General features: G+C 39.6%; 1 pseudogene; it reads right to left on the reverse strand.

The window, feature by feature from the left end:
- Nucleotides 1-5,149: 5,149 nt before the first annotated feature.
- Nucleotides 5,150-6,821, reverse strand: LOC113118016 (vomeronasal type-2 receptor 26-like; annotated as a pseudogene).
- Between the last annotated feature and the right edge of the window lie 16,439 nt (nucleotides 6,822-23,260).

Genomic DNA, 23,260 nt, shown 5'->3' on the forward strand with positions numbered 1-23,260 from the left:
GTCCTCACATTCTTTCTTGTAACTCCTCCCTCTCAGTGACACACAGCTGAATGAGAGGCTTATTATGCAGCTCATTATGCAGGCCTTTGTCTTCTCTGGTGTAAATCACAAAGATATTCATGATAGTTGACGCCTACTCACATATGACTTTTACCAACAAAAAGTGTCTTAGAAAATTTAAATCAATATATTGTTTTCTGTGAGTGAGTAAACAAGATGATTTTCACATAATTTAGAAATCGCTTTTCAAGTGATTTAACATTTTTAGTTTTTCACTAACCATGCATAACATTTTTTTTTCTCAAAAATACAATCATGTACATGCATGCATCTCACATATTATTATAGCCCAATTTGTGCTGATTACAGTGATATTAGACTTTACCCATTTAGATATTTATAAGAAACTGAAAAAAAGCACAAATATCAGGGCAGGACAAAACTTCTCCAGGCCCCAACAATACCCTTAGACTCCAGAGGGTTAAGCCCATGGCAGGCACCTGTTCCTGAGTTAAGCCCACGGCAGGCCCCTGTTCCTGAGTTAAGCCCTGTTCCCGAGTTAAATCCACGGGGGTCCCTGTTCCTGAGTTAAGCCCACGGCAGGCCCGTTTCCCATGTTAGGCCCAGGAAGGGCCCCTGTTTCCCATGTAAGGTCCAGGAAGGGCTCCTGATCTCCATGTTAGGCCCAGGAAGGGCTCCAGTTCCGCCTGCTCTGCCCCGGTCCCAGCCCACTGCACTTCCACACGGACCTGGCCCTCTGTCCCTCCCCCTGTTCCGCCTCCGCTCCACCACCCTCAGGGGCGGGGGGCTATGTCACGATCATTAGCTGGAGTGTCCATGAACTTCAGTAGAGAGCACTCCGCTCAGGACTCACTCAAAACCCATCAACCACCAGATGTCACCATATCATCATTTGGACACTAGCACCTCTCATACTGTTGCACCACATGAGTCACTGTATCACTATCACCTTGCCACATCTGCACCTCATTCATCAGCTAATCTCCTTGCCACACCTGCACCTCATTTACACACACATATAAGCAGCACTCACACACAGACACTTTACAAAGTCTTGTTTAGCCCCATCTAGCATTTCCGAGCATTTTCCCTGTGTTTGTTCTTCCTGTGTCTGATCTTGGATTGTTTAACCGGTTCTGATTCCCTGCTGCCTTCCTGATCTCTGCTTGTTACCGTTTATGATTCTTGATATCCCTAACATACTTTAAGCCATTCCTGAATTCTGCCTGTTTGACCATTCTTAAATAAAGCACTGCAATTGGATCAGAACGACTCTGACTCTCTTCGTAACAGAACCAACAATATCAACACTTGCACTCACACACCCAGCACCCTTGGCGTTTGCTGCTGCTTTCCTTTTTAACATCAAACAATCAGTGATCACATGACCAATTTTATGGCAGTAAACACACTTGCGATCGACTTTAGTCTGTTTTTGGTTATTCTTACCTTATGTGAGTGAGAGTTGAGACAAGGGCAGTAAAGTGCGTGAAACTGACTTGGTATGTACTGATGAAACACACTCTTGTGCATTATCACAAATTCATCAGCCAACACCATGGCATGTGTCAGAGACGTGACTTTCTGCTCATTCATATAAATGACTACACATTCAGGCAAACAAGATTTAAACACTTCTAACAAAATCAGTTCCTTCAAAGACTCATAATCTACTGCCTTAGTGGCCACACACTATTTATCAAAACAAAATGCCTTTTCATCACTTGCAAATTCTACATATGACTCTTGACTACATCTTTTGTGATTCCAATTTTGCCTGTATGCTTCAGGTACTAAATCATAGGCTCTAATGATTGCAGTCTTAACAGCCTCATAATTTCGTACCCTCTTCCAAAGACAGAGTTGATAAATTTTTTGAGCCTTCCCCACAAGCCTACACTGAAGCAACAAGGACCACTCATCCTTAAGCTCATCTGACCACTGAAGAGATCGCAATCCTTTCAAAAACACTAACATAGGAATCGACTTATGTTTTCCTAAAATGTGGCACTAAAGTGATATGTTTACTAATGCCAAAACTGAAAACAGGAGATTCAGGTGGGGAAGAAACATTCTGTAGATTACTAAGAGTTAACTGCGACAATGCCTGGATTTTTTGTTGTGCCTCAAAATGTAAACCGGTCAACCAAACCTTAAGCCGTGGACTCCCAGGAGAGATGGGTGGGCATAGATCTAATGGCGGCAAGCCATCCTTGGTTCCAGCCTCCGCCTCGACCTCAGCATTAGTGCCAGCCGTAATCCCAATCTGCTTCTCTCCCATACGAGGCAGCTGCAAACCAGCACCTAGAGGACCAAAACTACACACACTCCAGCGCACTGCATCAATTCTATCTTGAAACATATAGTCAAAATCAATACCACACCAGCCTACATATCAGGCATCAACACGAAACCAAACCTCAACATCTTGGGAAAGATGATTATCCCATATTAGCCCCCATTTAATGTTACATCCCTTGTTGTTAGAAAGGGGTATGGTGAATAACATTTAGCTATCTGGGTCCTATGACTTCGGTCCAATGCCAGTATATGCAATGAAAAAGTGCTAAAGGCAAACAACAAGTGTTTATTTACAATATTATTGTGGAAAAGCATATATCCAAAAACAGCCTGCCTTAATATATTTACGTAAAAAGTAAAAAAAAATAAAAAATAAGGAGTGTTTGTGAATTGAGAATATTGAAAGTTTTATTTTTTTAGTGGATGAATACGTTCATTCCCAAATGACACTCTCCCAGCATCTTCTGTTTTAAGAAATATGTATGGAAACAAAAATGAGTCAATTTGTGCTATTGTCTCCTGTCTTCCATACTCGAGTGTCACAGAACGATCTGACCAACATGGAGGCAGCGAGTACTCAACCATCTGTTCTGGAGGAATTTCTCAGTGCCAGTGTTCGGAGGATGGACTTCCAGGAGAGGACTCTTAACGACACTGGTCACGCAGTTCAAGCCCTGGTGACGCAGGTGTCCGAGCTCACCCAACAGTTCCATCTTCTTCGAGCTCCCACTGCGCCACCCACACCGCCGGTTTTCCCGATACCACCAGTGACCGCCTCCCAACCAGAACCACGCATTCCGGTCCCGGAGGCATACTCGGGTGAGCCTAGCTTCTGTAGAGCATTTCTAACCCGTTGTGATATGCATTTTTCCCTTCAGCCCAGAACATTTTCGAACGAAAGAGCAAAGGTGGCCTTTGTTTTAACGTTGCTCTCTGGGAGAGCGGCACTATGGGGGACAGCGGTGTGGGAGAACCAGGACCCATGCTGCGCCTCGTTTCAGGCGCTCTCCGCCGACATGAGCCGGGTCTTTGATCGGGCCGTCGCAGGACGGGAGGCGGCCAGGAGGCTGGCGGAGTTACGCCAGCACGAGAGATCCGTCTCAGACTTTTCGATCGAGTTCCGGACCCTGGCGGCAGAGTGCCATTGGAACGAGGAGGCGCAGTGGGACATGTTCCTGCATGGGCTAGCTGACCGCGTCCAGAGGGAGATCTACGCCCTGGATCTTCCCCCTTTTCTCAATGGACTTATTGATCTGGCGTTACGGGTCGATGCACGTCTCACACGGATGGAGAGGAGGGGTCTACTCAGCACGCCATCCAGGGGACCGGCAGACGGGCGATTCAGCGGCGGGGACGCGGTCAGCCCCGCCTATGATCACGAGCCCATGCAGGTAGGGCGAGCTCGGCTTTCCCGGGGGGAGAAGGTGAGGCGGAGGTCCCTGGGCCTATGTCTTTACTGCGGGGGAGCCGGACATCAAGCCCATGCCTGTCCGGTAAAAGGCCAAGCCCGGCAGTACGCATGAGGCTACTATCGGGTGGGATCTCCGCCGAGAAGACCTCATCACCATCATCATCATCATCTACGCTCCTTCCGGTAAGACTGCGGTGGTCAGCACAGACACACCACTGTCAAGCACTACTGGACTCTGGGGCAGAAGGTAACTTCATGGACAGTACTTTAGCACACAAGCTCCACATTCCCCTCAGACCCCTTCCGCACCACATCACGGTTCACGCCCTCACTGGACAGCAACTGCCCACCATCTCATACACTGAAGACATTACACTCATCACCTCTGGCAATCACTCCGAGACCATCTCTTTTCACATCCTTGACTCTCCCCTGGCACCTATTGTCCTCGGGCACCCTTGGCTCCTCCTCCATAACCCCAAGATAGACTGGTCCTCTAACTCCATTTTGTCCTGGTGTAAAAAGTGTCATGAGTCTTGTTTAGTGTCTGCCTGTCCGTCTGTGTCTGTGTTACAGGAGGAGGCGGTGGATTTATCTAACGTGCCCGCTGAGTACCTCCACCTGAAGGAAGTGTTCAGTAAGTCTCGGGCTGCTTATCTTCCTCCGCATCGTCCTTACGACTGTGCCATAGATTTACTATCAGGTAAGTCTCCGCCTAAGGGCAAACTTTATTCACTTTCTGTTCCAGAAAGGGAGGCTATGGAGAAATATTTCTGATTCTCTAGCTTCCAAATTCATCCGTCCTTCCTCTTCTCCTGCGGGGGCGGGGTTCTTTTTTGTGGGAAAGAAGGATGGATCACTGCGACCTTGCATTGATTACCGAGGGCTGAACAACTTCACCGTTAAGAATACTTATCCTTTGCCGTTGATGTCTTCAGCCTTCGAGAGGTTGCAGGGAGCGTCAATTTTCACAAAACTGGACTTACGCAATGCGTATCATTTGGTTCGGATCAGAGAGGGGGATGAATGGAAGACCGTTTTTAACACCCCCAGAGGGCACTTTGAATATTTGGTTATGCCCTTCGGGCTCTCCAACTCCCCAGCGGTCTTCCAGGCACTTGTCAACGACGTGCTGCGAGATATGATTGATCAGTTCATTTATGTCTACCTGGACGACATATTGATTTTTTCTTCCTCTCTCCAGGAACATGTGCAGCACATCCGAAGAGTGCTTCAGAGGTTGCTAGAGAATGGGCTTTTTGTCAAGGCGGAGAAATGCGAGTTTCATGCACAGTCACACACGGATTATATTCACCGCACTTGGATTTACCACCACCGTCATCGTCATCAGCGCACTCAACCCATCTACTCACCAGTCTGTGCTGCCATCGTGGTATATATAGATATATATATATATTTTTTTGGAAGGAAAATACTGATCAGTTGACTGTAACTTGAAGTTAAAATGGAAAATATATCCACTACTACTGTAAACTTCCAAAGTTTGCTTAGGTAAGCTGGGATAAAGGCAATCCAGACAGCACAGAATATGAGCAGGCTGAATGTGATTGTTGCTTCATTAAAGTGAATTTGGCTTCATTAAAGTTATCAGGCAGTTTCCAGGATAGGAAAGCCAGAAAGAAGCACAAGACAGCCAACAGGCCAATAGAACACAGTACAGCCTAGAAACTTACTGCTGAGTCTAATCTGCATTCTAGGATTATTATTATTATTATTTTTTTTTCATTATAGCTCATGTGCATTTATGGTGAAGGTTGGGAGATTGTTAACCAAAGGAAACAGATGAGGACCTGTACAAGAATAAAGCCAGCAACACTGATTCTCTGTTTAAAGGGATAGTTCACCCAAAAATAAAAATTATGTCATTAATGACTCACCTTCGACAAATATAACTATGAGGGTGAGTCATTAATGACATAATTTTCATTTTTTGGTGAACTAACCCTTTAAAAGGCCCAAACCATTTCATGACATTTATTCCAGAAACTGTAGATTTTGAAAGCCATTAACACCACTATTGTTTCCCCGAAAACACAAGAGATACAGACTACATAAGTGATCCCAAACACTGTGTGACGCAACATAAGGACCACTCAGTGGGCCGACTGAAGAAAGTAAGTAAACAGAGGAAACACAGAGTCAATGAGATGAACAGCAGAAAGCTCAGCTCTGAGTTGTTGGCTTTTTACTAATGCTGTGTCTTTGTAGTGAAAAAAAAAAATACTACAAATAAGAACATAGTTAGAAATGCCCCAATTAAGTAACCCAGACATCATCAGAGTGATACACATGATTTTGGTGAATGGCAGGAATTCCACTGTCTTTATGACACACTCAGCACCTCTGCCATTGGACCAGTATCCAAAAGGGCACTTTACACTGTCAGATGAGTCTGGTATGGGTGAAAAATGGAACTGCAATAGTAATGAGACTGTTATTTAAACTCAGCCTCTACTAGCCGGTCATACTACTAACTGATCATTTACTACTCCTTTAAAAATAGACTTAAGTGTTTTAAATGTGTTTTTAGGACAGTTTATATGAGCATTTGGAATAAAAGTTTTGTAAAACGTTTCCATTTGATCCTCTTTTGATTAACTGCAAGTGTTGAAAGAGTAATTAAACAAGCATTACTTGTTGTATTACTTATCTCTCCTGGAGGGCAGTCAAAACAGCAGATGGGCCTTCCTTTCTGCACCACTTTCCTAGTGCCTAGGGGACAGCTCTAACTGCACACAGACACAGCCACAGCCACCTGCCACACACCAGGGGAAATCTACTTGAACAACAATAAAAAAATAATATGCTGTATGACATGTTTGCACATGTTTACACATGTTTGTCTGTGCAGTTATGATGCATCGCTGCATCACATGTGTACTTGGGTATTTTGTTTTGATTGGTGAGTTCATTTGAAAAGAGACTCTTATCCTTAGGCCTTCTAACCAGATGATGTTAATATTGTTCATAGTAAACTGTTGCCCACGATGCTGTGTTGCATCATAGTAGCCAATTGTGATTACTTCCATTGTGCCTTTTGTGACCTTTTGTAAGTTTACCTGTTCATATCTCACAGGGGAGTCACCTTTGGTATCGAAGAACTGTGTCTCTCTCCGATTCATGAAATTCACAGTCTGCAGATAATGTAAAATCTTAAATAGCAAAACATTTATTTCATTATTTGGAAACTGATTGCACCATATGGTGCATTCATTAAAAAAAATATCTAATAATAAATTAATTCATCTTTTGTTTGAATCTTTCCGTTTACTAGGATGTTTATATATATTTAAAGAAGATTTAGAAGATATGTACCTGCCAAGGTTATACTGTAGTTAGTTGGAAACAGGTGGCATTAGCAAATAGGCCTTTTTGTTGCTTACATGACAATAGATTATCCAGTGCATTAGCAATTGCATATACAGCCTTGTAGACATTATTGGCATATCTCAGACCAAACGCATGAGTGTCCACAAAAAGGATGTTTGAAATATTTTAAGTGCTCTGAGCCATTGCATGACATTTTTGTTGCATTTGGGCACTGAATTACTTTTTATATTTTTTTTTTTTTTCCAAAATTCGGGGGTTGACATCTTGTAGTCCAGGTATTTGCACTTCTGATCCACTGCAGTCCTGTAATATTTGCCTGTATAGCTCATCCACCAGTATCTTAATCTCATTGTGTGACAAAGCCATCGTATCTTAGATGTGGAGGTTCTGATAACCTGATAACCTTATATGTTAAATTAAGTTTTTGATCCTGTGCTTTCTAAAGCTTCTGAGTATTCAATACAGACTCCCCCCAGACAGCAACAAGTGTCGGCTCAGATGAGGTCCACATCTGGCCTGCATGGATTTCTCAAGGGCCAGATGTGGCCCGGATCTGGGCCACCACTATGTTGCTGTTTGGGCCTCCTTATGTGCAGCCTTAATGAATGTGGCAATGCCATTTTTACCATAATCATTGTCATTGCTTAAGGTTTCAAACCATGTCCAACATAAATGTTTCACCAGCTGGGCCAGGGATATGCTCTGATAGAAATCACTTTAAATAGTTCTGAAGAAAAGAAGGAAAATATTTTCTGTTGCTTAGGCAAGCACAGGTAGCAATTACTGATCTGTGTGAACACAAATACATAACAGCATGAAAGAGACTAACAGAAATTCATTCTTTTATTTTTTTTTTTTTAGTACCTGGTTAAACTTCATTTATACCAGCATATTAATAAATAAACTTGATGCATAGGCAGAAAATATAATTGGCTTACATCTTACATTGGCCAGTTCATCTAGGCAACCCAATGGTTGGAGTGGATCCCAAATTACCTATTTTAGTCTATACAGTATCAGGCTTGGTGCAGTTTAATTAATCAAAGATGACATCTTGTCCTTTGGAAAGTGAAAGTGGAGACTGAAGAATATTAGAGAATCCACAGGCATTGAAGATTTAATACCCCATTGCTAGTTAGGGACTATATTTGGGTTCCCCTTCAGGGAACCCAACCTGCGTCAAACGCTAATGGATCACATGTGTAATCAGTTCAATAGATGGGCAAGATGTCATGGACGAGAGACGTAATGACCAGGAAGCTATAAAGCATGTGCGGTGGAACCGGCATCAACTTACTGTCATTCAGCAAAGCGTTCTGTGTTGTGTCAGCACTGTTGGGAACGTTACTTTAAAAAAGTAATTAGTTATAGTTACTCACTAATTGTTCCAAAAAGTAACCGAGTTAGTAACTGAATTACTCTATAATAAAAGTAACTTGTATCCAGGGAAAGTAACTATTTGCGTTACTGTAAAAAAAAAAAAAAAAAAAGTTGCTACTTGTCAAAGAGTTTCTTTTTTTTTTTTTTGGGAGCAGTTTTCACAAGTCAGTTAAAATGAGTAGAACAGACAGGTGTTCGTACATTACTTTCAAAATTTATTGCACGTCAACAGACAGTAAGAGTTTTATCCTGCACTTCCAAATACTATCTTTGTAAGAAAAGTATTTTGGGCCACTAGCTTTGTAGATGCGTGTGTCACACATTACACCCACATAGCAAATGACATCTGGCCCAGTTGTGCCCCACATCTTCCATATTCTTCTGGCCCACATACCGCATGGAATGATGGCGATGACTCAACCTGAGTGTGGCAGCTAGAAGTCAGCCACAATCGGGCAAGACATGGGCCACATCTGGGCCAGATCTCAGAAATGGCATGGGCCACATCTGGGCCAAATCTCAAAAATGGCATGGGCCACATCTGGCCCAGATCTAATTATCATATATTAAAGAAAATACTCAAATAATCAGTCAAAAGTGATTTAATAAATATGTTTCGTGAATACATTTAAATGTATAAATGGTAATCAAAAACAGGAAACAACACATTCTATATTCATATTATATAAATAACAAATATAAAATAAAAACAGGAAGGGTCCAGAAGGGGAGGACTGCAAGAAACCAAGAAGGTAGTCCAAAGAAAACATTTTTTTTATATAAAAAAAGGAAACAATAAATATAATAAATACATTATATAAATATATATAATTAAACAGGCAGAGGTCCAGAAGGGGAGGACTGCCAGAAATCAGTCCAAAGAAAACATTAGACATTAGAGCGAGTGTCAGAACCAGGAGAATTTAATAAACAAGTGGAGTATCAGATCTATAGTTCAAAAACAGCAAGGCAAAAGGGCAGTCCGTTGAACAAGCAAGTGTCAGAACAAGGAAACAGTCAATTTTTTTGTCTTGCCCGAAGGCCTCCATCCCTCTCAGTGGAAAGCTGCAGCCATCTCTTGATCCAGTTTTCTACTTCTTGGTCTGTTGCAGTGGAAGTCAAACGGTTTCTTCTGACTGCAGCTACAAATGACACATGACCAACAGTAAATAACCAAATTATTATTATGTATTTTAAAATCTAACATTTATAGGGAATTGTTTTTTTAGCTGACACCAAACACAAATAAAACACAGTAGTTAAATTCAGAAAGCCATACCATTAATTACAGTTTTCAGAGAGGTGTCTTTGAATGCCGCTTTTCCATTGATTCCCCTCCAGTTCATTTGCCGGGCCATGTCGTTTGATAGAAGGAAGCTCAGAATCCGCCATACACTTTCCTTTACTGTTGTGCCTCCCCTCAAGGCTAACGTGTTTATCTGTAAAAATAAATATATGCACAAATTTAGGAACAAGCAAACATCATACTTGATTAGAATGTTCAAAAATGGGTTGGCCTTTTCCAGGTCAATTTAACAGTTCATTTGAAATTATTTAGCCTATAAAAGAATAGAATAACGTTTCTGTTGCAAAAGTGCGTCCATCCATCATAAAGTGCTCCACACAGCTCTGGGAGGGTTAAAGGACAATTCCGGTGAAAAATGAACCTAGGGGTAATTAACACATGGTTACGGAGTCGATCGTTCCCTGGGATGCGTTTTCATGATAATCGAATGTAAAGAGTTACATCTCTAAATGATTAGCTCATAACGTTAGCTTTATAACGTTTACAGGCATTCGTCATCTTGGAAAACGGTGTCGACTAATTGAGCCACGAACGGCATGCTACGTGAGCTGGTCGATAGAAATTACGTTTGTGAAATCTAACGTAGCACAGCATTCGTGGCTCGACTAGTCGAGACTGTTTTCCAAGATGACGAATGGCTGTAAACGCGTAACGTACTGTCTTTATAAAGTATCTTCTTATTAAAATGTCTGTACAATTACAAAGTTCTCATTGCTTCGGTTTGCATGTAGGGACCCTCATTATGCTACTGTGCTAGTGTGAGGATATTTTGAGCTTAGTTAGTGGAATTAACTAGCGATTTGCTTTTTACTTACTCTGAGCCCTATATACTAGCGTTATGAGCTAATCTGTTTTTAGAGATATAACTCTTTACATTCGATTATAATGCAAATGCATCCCAGGGAACGATCGACTCTTTAAGAAAGGCTCTTTGAAGTGAATGGTTGCGTTAGTACAAGAAAAATAAATAGCTTCCAGCAGACAGGCCTTGGAACAGGGCTGGTTCTAGGGTGAGTGGAGATCTTGTTTATTGCATTTTTGCTCCTGACACGAAAAGTATGTCACATACCGTGCTAACCAAACTTTAAAACTGCTCTGTGTGTGTGTGTGTCCTAAAGACTGTGCTGCTGCGCAACCGTTAACTGTTAGATGTTCAAAATGTAACGTTAAATCAGACACAATTTAAAACCGAAAAATAAATATAATAGTATGATTAAAATGTACAGATACCTGAAGCTGTTGTATCTTGGCATTCAAGTGTTGACTGGGGGTGTTTTACTTTTTTTTTTAGTATTTTGGAATATCCATTTTAATTTCCAAATAAATTGATATAGTAAAATACTACATGCCAACAAACCACCTGCCTCCAAAAGATCTCATTTCATTGGCTGGATCGTACAGACGCTCATCGATGGTTGGCCAGTTTCCATGTCAGTCAGAAGCAATAGACTCAGTGGGCGGTTTTCGTTTGGTGTAAATGACAATGCGTAAATTGACAGACGCTGTAGACGTGAGAGTCGAGAGTCGATACTTATTTATTTATTTAAAATCTAATATAAATTACTTTATTGGGCATAAACTCATTGATGGCATGGTGGTTATAAAAACATTCAGGGCTTTACTGAAAACATTTGGTGCTCCAGCCCCCTTAGCCCACCCCTAACGCCGCCCCTGCCTTGGAATATACAGCCATTCACTGCCATTATAAAACTTGGAAGAGCCAGGACATTTTTTTTATATAACTGATTGTATTTGTCTGAAAGAATAATGTCATATACACCTAGGATGACTTGAGGGTGAGTAAATAATTTGCTAATTTACAATCATTTCAGTTCCTTCAGCAGTAGGAGGAACTTATTCACAACCACCAATCTCATTGGTTAGTGCCAACTATAACCATACACATTTTGACTCAAGCAAATCAGTTAGAGAGTAAAATGGTCGCTTCTTCGCCAAGCCAAACCTTTCTTGTTGCTTAACCATTCCATGTTGAACCGGCCCAGCCAGTACAGATATGATTTTAACATGTGGTTGACTACCTTCTGTACCATGTACAATGAACAGTTAATTGAGGAGTTAATTGTTCTATTGAAATATGAAATCTTACCACAGCTGTTTTGTAGTCTTTCTGCTGCAGCTGCCCCTCCATGACTTGAAGTTGTTGAAAACTTGACAGTGGAAAACAGTCTGTGTTTAATGTTGGGCTGTCTTCTGTAGTTGATAATTTTTTGAGGTCATAGACCTATTTAATCAATGTTCCCATCTGTTCTTTAATTATTTCTTGGTTTGCAAGAATTTTGCGTATCCAAGCTATAAAAAAGAAAAAGCTATGAAAAAAAAGCATCACTGTGTGTAAAAAAAAAAGCATAAAAAAAAGTGAGTACCAACCTTTATTGAAACCAGTGTGGGATGATGCTAAAGAGGGGAATACCACAACTATATATTAGTTTGAACATGTTAAATGACAGTAGAAGGAAGTAAAACTCTTTTACTCTGCAGATTTGGTCGTACAAAATTTATTTTAATAGGTTAATGAGTTAAACACGGTCAGTTTTAGAACTTAAATTGTTGTGAAAGATAACACGTTGTGTAACAGTATTTTGGATATATGGGTAAACCTGTAATATTTGAATGCAGTGTTAGTGAACTGACACAGTATTACTTACAACTTAAGACCTCTGCCTCTCCAGGTCTAAAGTGTGGGGTGCGATTCCTTGCTGTCAAGGCTAATTAGTGGGAAAGGCCAAAGTTTAGAAGTAGATTTTAGCACATGTTATATGGGTAAAATATGGGTATGGGTTAAATGGGAAGAAAAGGTTTTATCATAAATTTACGGGTTACTGATGTCTGTTTCAATGGTGTTGATGTCTTCCTTTAGTTTCTGTGGATTTGTTTTTGGCGCCCTGATGGCATCAAAACAAGCCATAAATAATGTCATCCCTGAATTTGGCTAACATTAGATATTCACACAAAACACAAAGATATAAGCTGTGTCTGAAATCACTCCCTATCCACTATATAGTGCACTATTTAGGGTGTCGGCCATTTTGTAGTGGTGACCGAATTCTGAGTGAACAACATCATTCCCTACATTAGTTCACTACTTTTACCCACAATCCTCTCTGAACTAGAGCGTACATCCAATGTACACTTAAAGCACAATTTCCCACAATCCAATGCGTAGAGGACTGAGCTCGCATGAAAGTGCAGGAGCGAGTGAGCTTAAACCAGAGATTACTTTACAGCTATCTTATTTCTGCTTTAACATTTATTTAATCCTTATTTTAACCATTTGTTTATTTGTTATTGAATAAAACATATTAAAATATTGAGACTATATATTTGACTTGTTAAAATTAAATGAAATATTGATAAGGTAATTTTTAAAAAAAATATTATTTAGGCATTAAAACAATGTTTTTGAACTCGTTAAACTGTAAGGAATAGATGATAATTTGGTGGATGATTTGAAAAATATTTGTTGACCATCTATCATTCGAATGTAATCATAACGGTCGCCTGAGGCGCTCAATGACTCTGTCATCTGTGAGTGTGAGTTAACAATTTCAATCGATGAAACTACAAAGCTGGCACAGAGGTATATACAAAACGTCAATATGACTGTTGTTAATATTATTTATTATATATTATAAGTAACATGTAAGATAAAAGTTTTATCACGTGTGACGAAGCCTTTACTGGGACAGCAGTAATATATTATAAGAAATATATTAATATATTATAAGAAATATATTATTTCTTCCTTTATTTCACAAAGGAAGATATTTGGAAGAATGTTTGTAACCAAACAGATCTCGGTCCCCATTGACTACCATAGTATTTTTTTTCCTACTATGGAAGTCAATGGGGACCGAGATCTGTTGATTACAAACATTCTTCCAAATATCTTCCTTTGTGTTCAGCAGAACAAAGAAACTCATACAGGTTTGGAACAACTTGAGGGTGAGTAGATGACAGAATTTTAATTTTTGGGTGAACTATTCCTTTAAAGGTGCTGTAGGGAACTTTTGTAAAAAAATATCTTTTACATATTTATTAAACCTGTCATTATGTCCTGACAGTAGAATATGAGACAGATAATCTGTGAAAAAATCAAGCTCCTCTGGCTCCTCCCAGTGGTCCTATTGCCATTTGCAGAAAGTCATGCGTTCCCGGTCCGTAACTTTGTTTGTGTTCAAAATGTAGAAAAATGGACATAATAAGCGAGTACACCATGAATCCATTTTCCAAACCGTGTTTTTAGCTTGTCCTGAATCACTAGAGTACACCTATAATAAGTGTTTATATTCTGACTATTTTAGATTGCTTCGGGGGTACCGCGGCGGAGTAACCCAGTACCTTTGTGATTCTTCATAGACATAAACAGAGAGAAGTAGCTCCGGCTACAATGTTCTTCCAGTATCAGGGGCGGAGTGGCAATCGGGACTTTTCCCGGTCGGCCGACCGGCCGGTTGAGGAATTTTCATGATCGGCCCATTATAAATTATTCATAACAGCCGAGAGAGTGGCCGGAACGGGAGCGGGAGCGGGAGCGCAGCGGCCGGCACTGTATTTTTCAGTCATTATTACCCCCCTGCACACTCATCTCATCTCCCCCGTCATATTCTTCATACAGAACTTTCATGGTCACAAAAAAACTAAGAAGAAACGAGTATTTAATTCATTTGTTTGTTCTTAAATTAACATAGAATGGAGTAAAACCTCCTGGGAATTGGGAATTCGTTTATCCAATGAACCGATTGCAGGTCAAGTCTGTTTACAGAAATGTAGGGAGACAATGAGCGCCCCCTGCCCCCTCGTCTAATGGCATGACCCAAAAATGGCACACGCCAGACTAGAGGGAGAGAGAGAGAGAGAGAGAGAGAAAGCACGCAAATTCTAGAAAAAAAGAAAAAAATTGACAGCCTGGAAGGATTAGCGTGGTTGCATAACATTTGACGATACCCCCATGGAAGGCAAGAAGAGAAAGGACAAAGGAGGGGCCGAAAAGGCCAGAATGAAGAAGAAGCGGATGCTGGAGGAGAATGCATCAAAGTGCTCAAAAAATTACAGATTTATTCCAAAATCAGGCGTCAACAGGTGAATTGACAGAAAAAACAGTGGCGCTGCTCAAGCATTAACGTATGTTATTGCTAGCCGCCCGTGAACTAGCACAAGTTATTAAATGTTGGTAGCCTAATAATAATGACTAATTTAATTACTGGTAGGTAGACAGTGGTGTCTGTATTATATATGTTCATACTATAATGACATCGCCAACGCCAATTAATAATCAGTAACACTTTATAATAAAAGTTCAGTTGTAAGTAATTTATAAGTGGTTAGTTTATGATAAACTATATAATTTACAAAAACATTCATAAATGATTAGCATGTGATATGCTCACATTTTATGTATGTTTTGAGAATTCCATTTGGTTGCTGGCGTTTTACGTCATAGCTCATTATTACCATAAAGTTGAGCCACTTTCAACTAGTGATGGGAAGTTCGATTCTTTTCCGCGAACCGGTTCTTTCGGACGGTTCGATTCAATAAACGGGTTGAGAAAAACGGTTCAGCGGTCAGCGTAATGATGTCATTGGCGATTACGTAATGGTGTCACGTCTATCAAACATTCAAATATATAAAGTCAGTAATCATAACTTTCATAACTTTAGTCAGTTAAAAGCCTCATAATCATGAAAAGTTTACATTTGAGTTTTGCAACAACACCCAAATACAGTAACAGCAATAATGTGCATATGAGGATTTAAGTCTTGAAGATATAAAGTAAATAAATTAGGTGTCATCAGCGCAGAAACCATGATCCACTTACTAAACATAATCCATTGTGATGTATTTGTTATTAAATTAATTTACGTTTCGCTGGATTGCCCTTCATCCAAGCTCTCGGATTACCCGCGCTCATAACATTAGCACAGAATCAGAATCAATCACCAAAAGAATCACTTCGGTTCAGACATGCTGTGAGTAAGTTGGCTTCACGCTGAATCGAGCATGCGCAGTATAATCAGCTCCTCGGTTTTAGAATCGGACGTGTCCGAAAGAAATGGTTTTCGGTTCAGTGTACTGATGATCCGAAAACCGATGCAACCAGTTCTTGACTCGAGAACGGGAATCGCTCTAACCGGCACGTGCTGCAGTTCAGTTTTATCAGCTGCTCTACTCGTGTTCATGTTCTGTTTACTACAAACTCAATTTGTGAATGTGTCATCATTAACTATAAATACAGTACAGATATTTCATAAATCATCCCTTATTCCTATTAAACATTCGAGTCTTTAGAGTCTTAATTACTGTCCAACATCCCTGAAAACCCATTTGGCCTATACATTATATACAATATACAGATTGGAAACATTCATCTAAAAAAATCTCAAATCGGACTTGTCCGACGGAAACGATTCTCGGTTGAGTGTACTGGTGATCCGAAAACCGAAGCAACCGGTTCTTGACTCGAGAACGAGAATCAGCTCAACGGTTCTCAAATCGGACGCGTCCGACAGAAACGATTCTCGGTGGAGTGTACTGGTGATCCGAAAACTGAAGCAACCGGTTCTTGACTTGAGAACGAGAACGAATCGGCCATCATTACATTCAACTCTCGGATTGACGTTCTGGTCACTCAAAACGCAACGTCAAGGAATTTGACGCTCCTTGCAGCTGAGAGAAGCCAGCTTCCATTGAAAATGAATGACTTCCGGTAACTTTGGAAGCTCAAGTCAGCGGCAGTGTGAACGCCTCTCACGTGGCGTTGTCAAGGTAGCAATTTCACTGGATCTAAACAAATCAGTCTAACCATAGACCACGTGACCAGTAGCGGTGGCTTTCTTAATATATTTAAAATAATTTTGCAAGGGTTATGACGTTAGTAGTATATATTTTTTAGCATTTATTTTTTTTTTGACCACCGAGGGCCGGTGGTTTACGAAATTTCCAGGTAGATTTTTTGGTCCCACTCCGCCCCTGTCCAATATCCTTCTGAGACCCATAAGGGAAAACAAGTTTTGTTAATGTGTTTTTTTATATATACACACATCTTTACATTATTTGTAAACATGGCCAAAAATTTGGTTTTCCATTATATGTGATATGTATATTTTCATTGTCTCTAATTTGAACAGTAATGTGTTTTTGGGAAACATGAAATGGCTATAACGAAAAATAGCTATAACGAGTAATAAATATACAACAGTTTTAAAATATCTCATAAATATTGATTTATCAAATCATATCTCTATAAGAGTGCTGAATTTAAATCATCCAGTTAATGTCAGTCAGGATGGGGGGGTTGTCATGATGAAAACGCCAAACATTTGGTAACGTTATCTCTGAAAAGCCCTGATTTTTTAACGTTACAGGACAAAATGGTCTAAAAAAATAATCTAAGCTACAATGGAAAACTTCTCAGGCAGATATAATGATAACATGGGAACATATATTAATGTTTCTGACACACACTCGCCGGGAACCGCTGTGAGGTTAAAAGAGAATATCGTATTTTCTCGTGAGCGTTCGGGCATTTCTGTGTGTGCTCACGCCGTGTCTATAAGAAGTGGCAGCGCTTCAGGAGTAACTTATGTTAAACAAATGCAGTCCCCTTTCACATCTGTGAGGATATATATAGTTTTTAAAATACTTTATTGTAATTATTATTAATAAGTAGGGCCAAATGTTAACATGACAGACATGGGCACGCACAAGTGACATAACAGATTTAACAGCAATAGGTTGCTTGCCTCTGTTAAGAGATTGTACAATTTACTTAGTTCATGTTTTTAAATGTCATTGATAATTGTAGTTATAATTTGAGAAGTATATTGAATAATTAAAGTACTTACCTCCAGAAAACTCATCAGTCCTCTCAGCAGGGAGTAGACAGTCCGGATGTGTGCACGCGCTGGCTCTGACTGGCCAGACTTCCGCTTTTTCGCGGGCTTTGCACGCGCTGGCTCTGACCAAGGGGCAAGGAACTCGACCGGAAGTTGAAGTCGGATGGGGGCTGCCATCTTTTAGCAGAACTTCACTTGTGATAGCATTCCCATTGACTCCCATTCATTTTGGCGTCACTTTGACAGCGAATAACTTTACATTTGAGGCGTTTAAAGACTCTGTTTGTCCATTATTTATTTCTAAAGATACACGACAATGTATAAAGGGCTCCATTACCTTCTATGTTACTTTTTGGCCCCGTATAAACAGTTAGGGTTAGGGTTAGGGTTAGGGTTAGGTTTGTAAAAAATAGGCTAACGATTGCGTCATAACCACTCGGCTCTCTGTCGCATTACCGTACAGACAGGTGGAGAAGCTTGCAGGCAATTAATTTAATATGGCGTACTGGCGTTACATTTTAAAATACTATACAAAATAATTAATCAGAATACTTACTCCTGCTCATTCACGCCAAAGAACTCCCCACTCAAGCTTGCCGTCTCTGCAAGATTAACAATGGCAGTTTTCACGCACAGCCACTTAGAAGATTTACATCTGTCAGACAGGTTGCTGACGTCGTCAAGCTTCGTTTGAGTCTGCGCGTCAGAAACAGAAGTGCTAAAAAACGCTAAAACTGGGCTTCATTTGTCTCAATTGAGTTCCAATGGGGTCGCTGTGTCCATTTCTTTTACTGTCTATGGCTCTGACTGGCTAGACTTCCACTTTTTCGCGGGCTTTGCACGCGAGTCTGGAAGCAAAGTTTATATATTTTAATATTTATACATATATAAATTGTATATCATCACCCAGCATACCTTGTTAAATCATGCTGGTATTCAGTTATTAATAATAATAAAACTGCTGTGATTGGTTAATAGAGCTTAGCAGCGTGTCACGGCTCTAGCGCCATGGTGGCTGATGGGTAAAATCGCCATTTTGTGAGGCCACTTTTTAATGCCCCAAGGACGGATTTTTATATATATATATATATATATTATATTATCACAATGGGGGAATCATGTAAATTAAACACATTGATAAATCATATGAGAATTACATGACACTGAAAAAAGGAAAGGAATTACAAACAGATAATGTAAGGCCTTTTTGTTCTCAGACAACTTAATTGAAAAGAGGTATTTTTCAAGTTCTTTCAAAAATGTAAGAAAAAGTAAGTTACATATTTATATATTTAGATTTATGAATATGAACTTTGCTAAGTAACAAGATCAGATGAATTACAAAAAAATGACCTTTTTTATATTGATTATAACCTACAAAGCCATCCTTCCAACACACATTGATTATACATTTCAGATCTAATAAATCCTAAGACATCTTGCCAAAACATTTTGGTAAATGGACAATACAAAAAAATAAATAAATAAATAAATGAACTACAGTTTCGTCAGAGTTGTCACAGAAAGAACAACTGGAGTAAATATCCTTTTTGAACTTTTTGAGGTAATGACTTGCAGAGTAGTATTAATGAATTATTTTACAAAAAATAAATCTCTTTTTACTTTATTGGTTAAAAAAAAAAAAAAAGATGTGGAAGCATCCAAACTTTTTTCCAACAGATATTACCAACTGCATTATTCCAGTAAGCGGTCACAGATGGTAAAGAAACAATGTTTTCCTGAAAAAAGTGAACAGACTGATCGATTATTTTACAGGGAGAAGCAAAGCACAATTTGCCAACAGGAGTATTGACCAAACTTATAGAGACTAGAGGTTGAGTTCCTCTCAACAAAGCAAGAGCACCTTATGGGATTGAACCCATAACTATTGAAAATTATTTGGGAGTGATATAAAAACTCCTTATATGAAAATAACAACCCTTGAGAATTGATTAATTGACTAACAAGATATTTTTATCCAACCAATTCTGAAAAATATAGACAGTTATATATTACAGTTATAATATTATAATATTGCTGGTAATTTTTCAATTTTGTACATAACAGAAAAAAGTCATGGAATTTATGGGAAGAACATGTTGTGTTGTTGGATGTAATGTCCGTTCACACATTCGATTTTTACATTCAACCTATTTGTATGTAACTTTGTTTTTGTTTGCTGGCACATCACTGAGCGAATCAAGCGATTAAGAAGACTGCGCATGCTGACTGAACTGCTGTGAAGAGAGAAATGAACACCGAGCCGAGCCAGATAATGACTCGTTCACGAGTCAAGAACCGGTTGCATCGGTTTTCGGATCACCAGTAGTTCTTTCTGACAGTTCGATTCAATAAACCAGTCGAAGAAAACAGTTCACCGGTTCTTTTGCGCTCGACGTAATGGCGTCATTGGAATTGACTGCAAGCCTTCGGTTTACCTGGGCTCATAACATTAGCACAGAATCAGTTCAGAATCAATCACCAAAAGAATCAGTTCAGTTCAGATGCCCTGTGTGTCGGTGTGCATCACGCTGAATCACACATGCGCAGTATCATCAGCTCCTCGGTTCTCGAATCAGATACGTCTGACAGAAACGGTTCTTCACTCGTGAACAAGTCAATCTTTTGTTCGTTATCTGGCTCGGCTCGGTCTTCATCTTCAGTTCTCTCTTCACAGCAGTTCAGTCAGTGTACTGTTTGAGTAAATTAATTTCTCCGGGATATTGGTTTGTTTGAACTCAGAGGGAGTGTCAGCCACATTAAAAAAGTTAACAGCTTAAGTCATTTGTGGATTAATGCGTATTAGAGATGTGAATCGTTTAAAATGATTCAGTTCGATTTGGTGAACTGTTTCAAAAAGATCCGGTTACATCGAATGATTCGTTCGCGAACTGGATATCACAAACTGTTTCGTTTTGAACTGTCTTACAACAGAAACGGAAGAGAAGACAATGCTGAATAAAGTCGTAGTTTTTGTGACCAAAATGTATTTTCGATGCTTCAAAAAATTCTAACTGTCCCTCTGATGTCACACTACTTTGATGTTTTTCTTACCTTTCTGGACATGGACAGTATACCATACACACAGCTTCAATGGAGGGACTGAGAGCTCTCAGACTAAATCTAAAATATCTTAAACCGTGTTCCAAAAATAAACGGAGGTCTTATTATGGGTTTGGGCGAACTAACCCTGCAACTGTTTTTTGTTTACAAAAAGTTACAGTCAAAGGAATTGTGATTGTCCTTAAGGTTAATCATTTGAAATAGTAAAAAAAAATATGTTCAAACTTTTGACTACATTCTTTAATAACTACATAACACAATACTTGTTCTTTTACTTTCAGTACTTGAGTAGTAAATTTTAAAATAGACTACTTGCAATACTTAAGTACAAAAAATGTTGAATACTTTAGTACTTCTACTTTAGTGTGGTGCTTAAAGACCACTTCAACTTCTACTCAAGTCACTTTTTTGATAGAGCACTTGTACTTTTACTCAAGTCTGGGTCTCTAGTACTTTATACATCTCTGTATACTGTACATCTTGTTAAAACAATGCAAACTGATTTCCTTAAAATATGTTTTACTCCACTTAAGCACTTCACACATACATTAGAAATCGATAAAAAAGGTTCCATTCATCACATTTACAAATACACACACAAATTAATGACATTGCAAACTATTTTAAAATTGTTCAACAACAGGGGTCGGCAATCTTTTTGTCATAAAGTTTCATTTTAAAGTCCCATGGGACTTCCTGCTTAGGATGACGCAAAATTATGATTTTATGTCATTATAAGCAGGAACTGCAACAATGAAATCCTTATTTCTACCTTCTCAGGGGCAAATTAGGAAATAATACAGGAGCATTCAAAAATATGACTGGGTTTCTAACAATACAAAGCTTAATGCATATTGGCTGAAGTGTCCCTTTAAGCAAAGTCTGTGTCGATGCTCTAACCTTTAAAGGTTGTTATTTGTTCTTCTGTGCTTTTTCTGCACATTATGCAAAGATTAGTGCATTGCTGCCTTTAACTGGTATACAAACGTCATTAGGGGCTTTTGCACTGGAGGAACCTTTTCATAATTCATAAAGCTATTGGCGGAAGTTCCCGGTTTAGATCCAACTGTATCAAGCCGCTGACTTTGTGCTCCCCAAAAAATCGCTGGCGGACCCCCAGGTCATTTTTAGGGTATGAAAAAGACCATATAATAACATGGATAAGTCAACTCATCAACTTATGATTTGGTCTCCTCAGCTTCCATTGTCAGTTGCACTCGTTCCTGTTGTGTGACCTTAAACTGGCAACATGCATGAGGGTCGAGTCTGAGGAGAAGGGGGCGGGGTAAACAACAATCTCCCATTACTTGAATTTGGACTGCAGTACCTATTTCCACCACTAGCAAACAGACATTCTTACAGACTGCACCTTTAAAGACGTCTATTGAGAGTCCCCACAAAGATAACAGATAATCTGTGTGCATGTGCAAACTACATTAGTCCAAAAAAAGTATTGACTGATTTTCAGATGTTGCAGGTGACTGAATTTTTTTTTTTCTGATTACTTTTGATCTAATTGATTGCTGCTTTCCATAAAGCTACATTGCAAATGTCAGTATCCTAGTTTATTTCCATCATTATCCAATATATAAATTAACATATAAACAACATGCCCTTGGCAATCTAGAATAATTTATTCATATATAGGTTACTGATTACTAATGAATGACCAGAATGACTGTCTGCTATTACTTAGAATTCCTCAAGTTCAGTGATTACTAATGAATGACCAGAATGACTGTCTGCTATTACTTAGAATTCCTCAAGTTCAGTGTCAAAGTTATCTTGAATATTAAAGAATATTATCTTAATTATACAGACAAATCTGTCGGATTATGAAAAAGAAAGGATGACTTAATCCAATGATTCTTTATCAGATCTAAGACAGAAGGGAAAAGAAAAAAAAAAAGTCAGCCTTCTTCCTTTACATTTTAAAACCTAATAACCATGAATTAATATCATACTAAATATCAGATCTGGCCCACACATAGCAAGCCACGACTCAAACTAAAGCCGGTTTGTTGCACACGGGCCAGATCTGGCCCACACACAGCAAGCCACGACTCAAACTAAAGTCGGTTTGTTGCACACGGGCCAGATCTGGCCCATAAAAAGCATGCCACAACTCAAACTAAAGCCGGCTTGATGTGTGTGGGCCAGAGATGGCCCATATAACCTCTGCCGCTGCCAGAACTGAGCCAGATGTGCCATAGTTGGCCCAGATGAGGCCTGGATATGTATGCTATCTGGGCATGTACACATTACATGCTCGTTCTTGCCTTTGACCACAATAAATTTGAATTAGTGCTTATATTTCCACCTTGAAATTGGCAACTTTTCATCGGATTGCTCCTGACTCACCATCTCTGCTGTTGCTGCGAATCTCGCGTGCGTGTGTCACCGCTGGCGTAAAAACACTGGCTCTGATTGGCTACCATGAAACACATGACTCTGCCTTAGCCAATCGTAATCGCTTATCTCGTTATCAATCCACCTCCTCACTCGCTGGGTGAGCCAGGGGTGCGTTCGGATTACATAGTTTATTAAATCAATGCATAGTAACCCACCGCATT

This window comes from Carassius auratus, chromosome 18, assembly GCF_003368295.1.
Source record: "Carassius auratus strain Wakin chromosome 18, ASM336829v1, whole genome shotgun sequence".
NCBI lineage: Eukaryota > Metazoa > Chordata > Actinopteri > Cypriniformes > Cyprinidae > Carassius > Carassius auratus.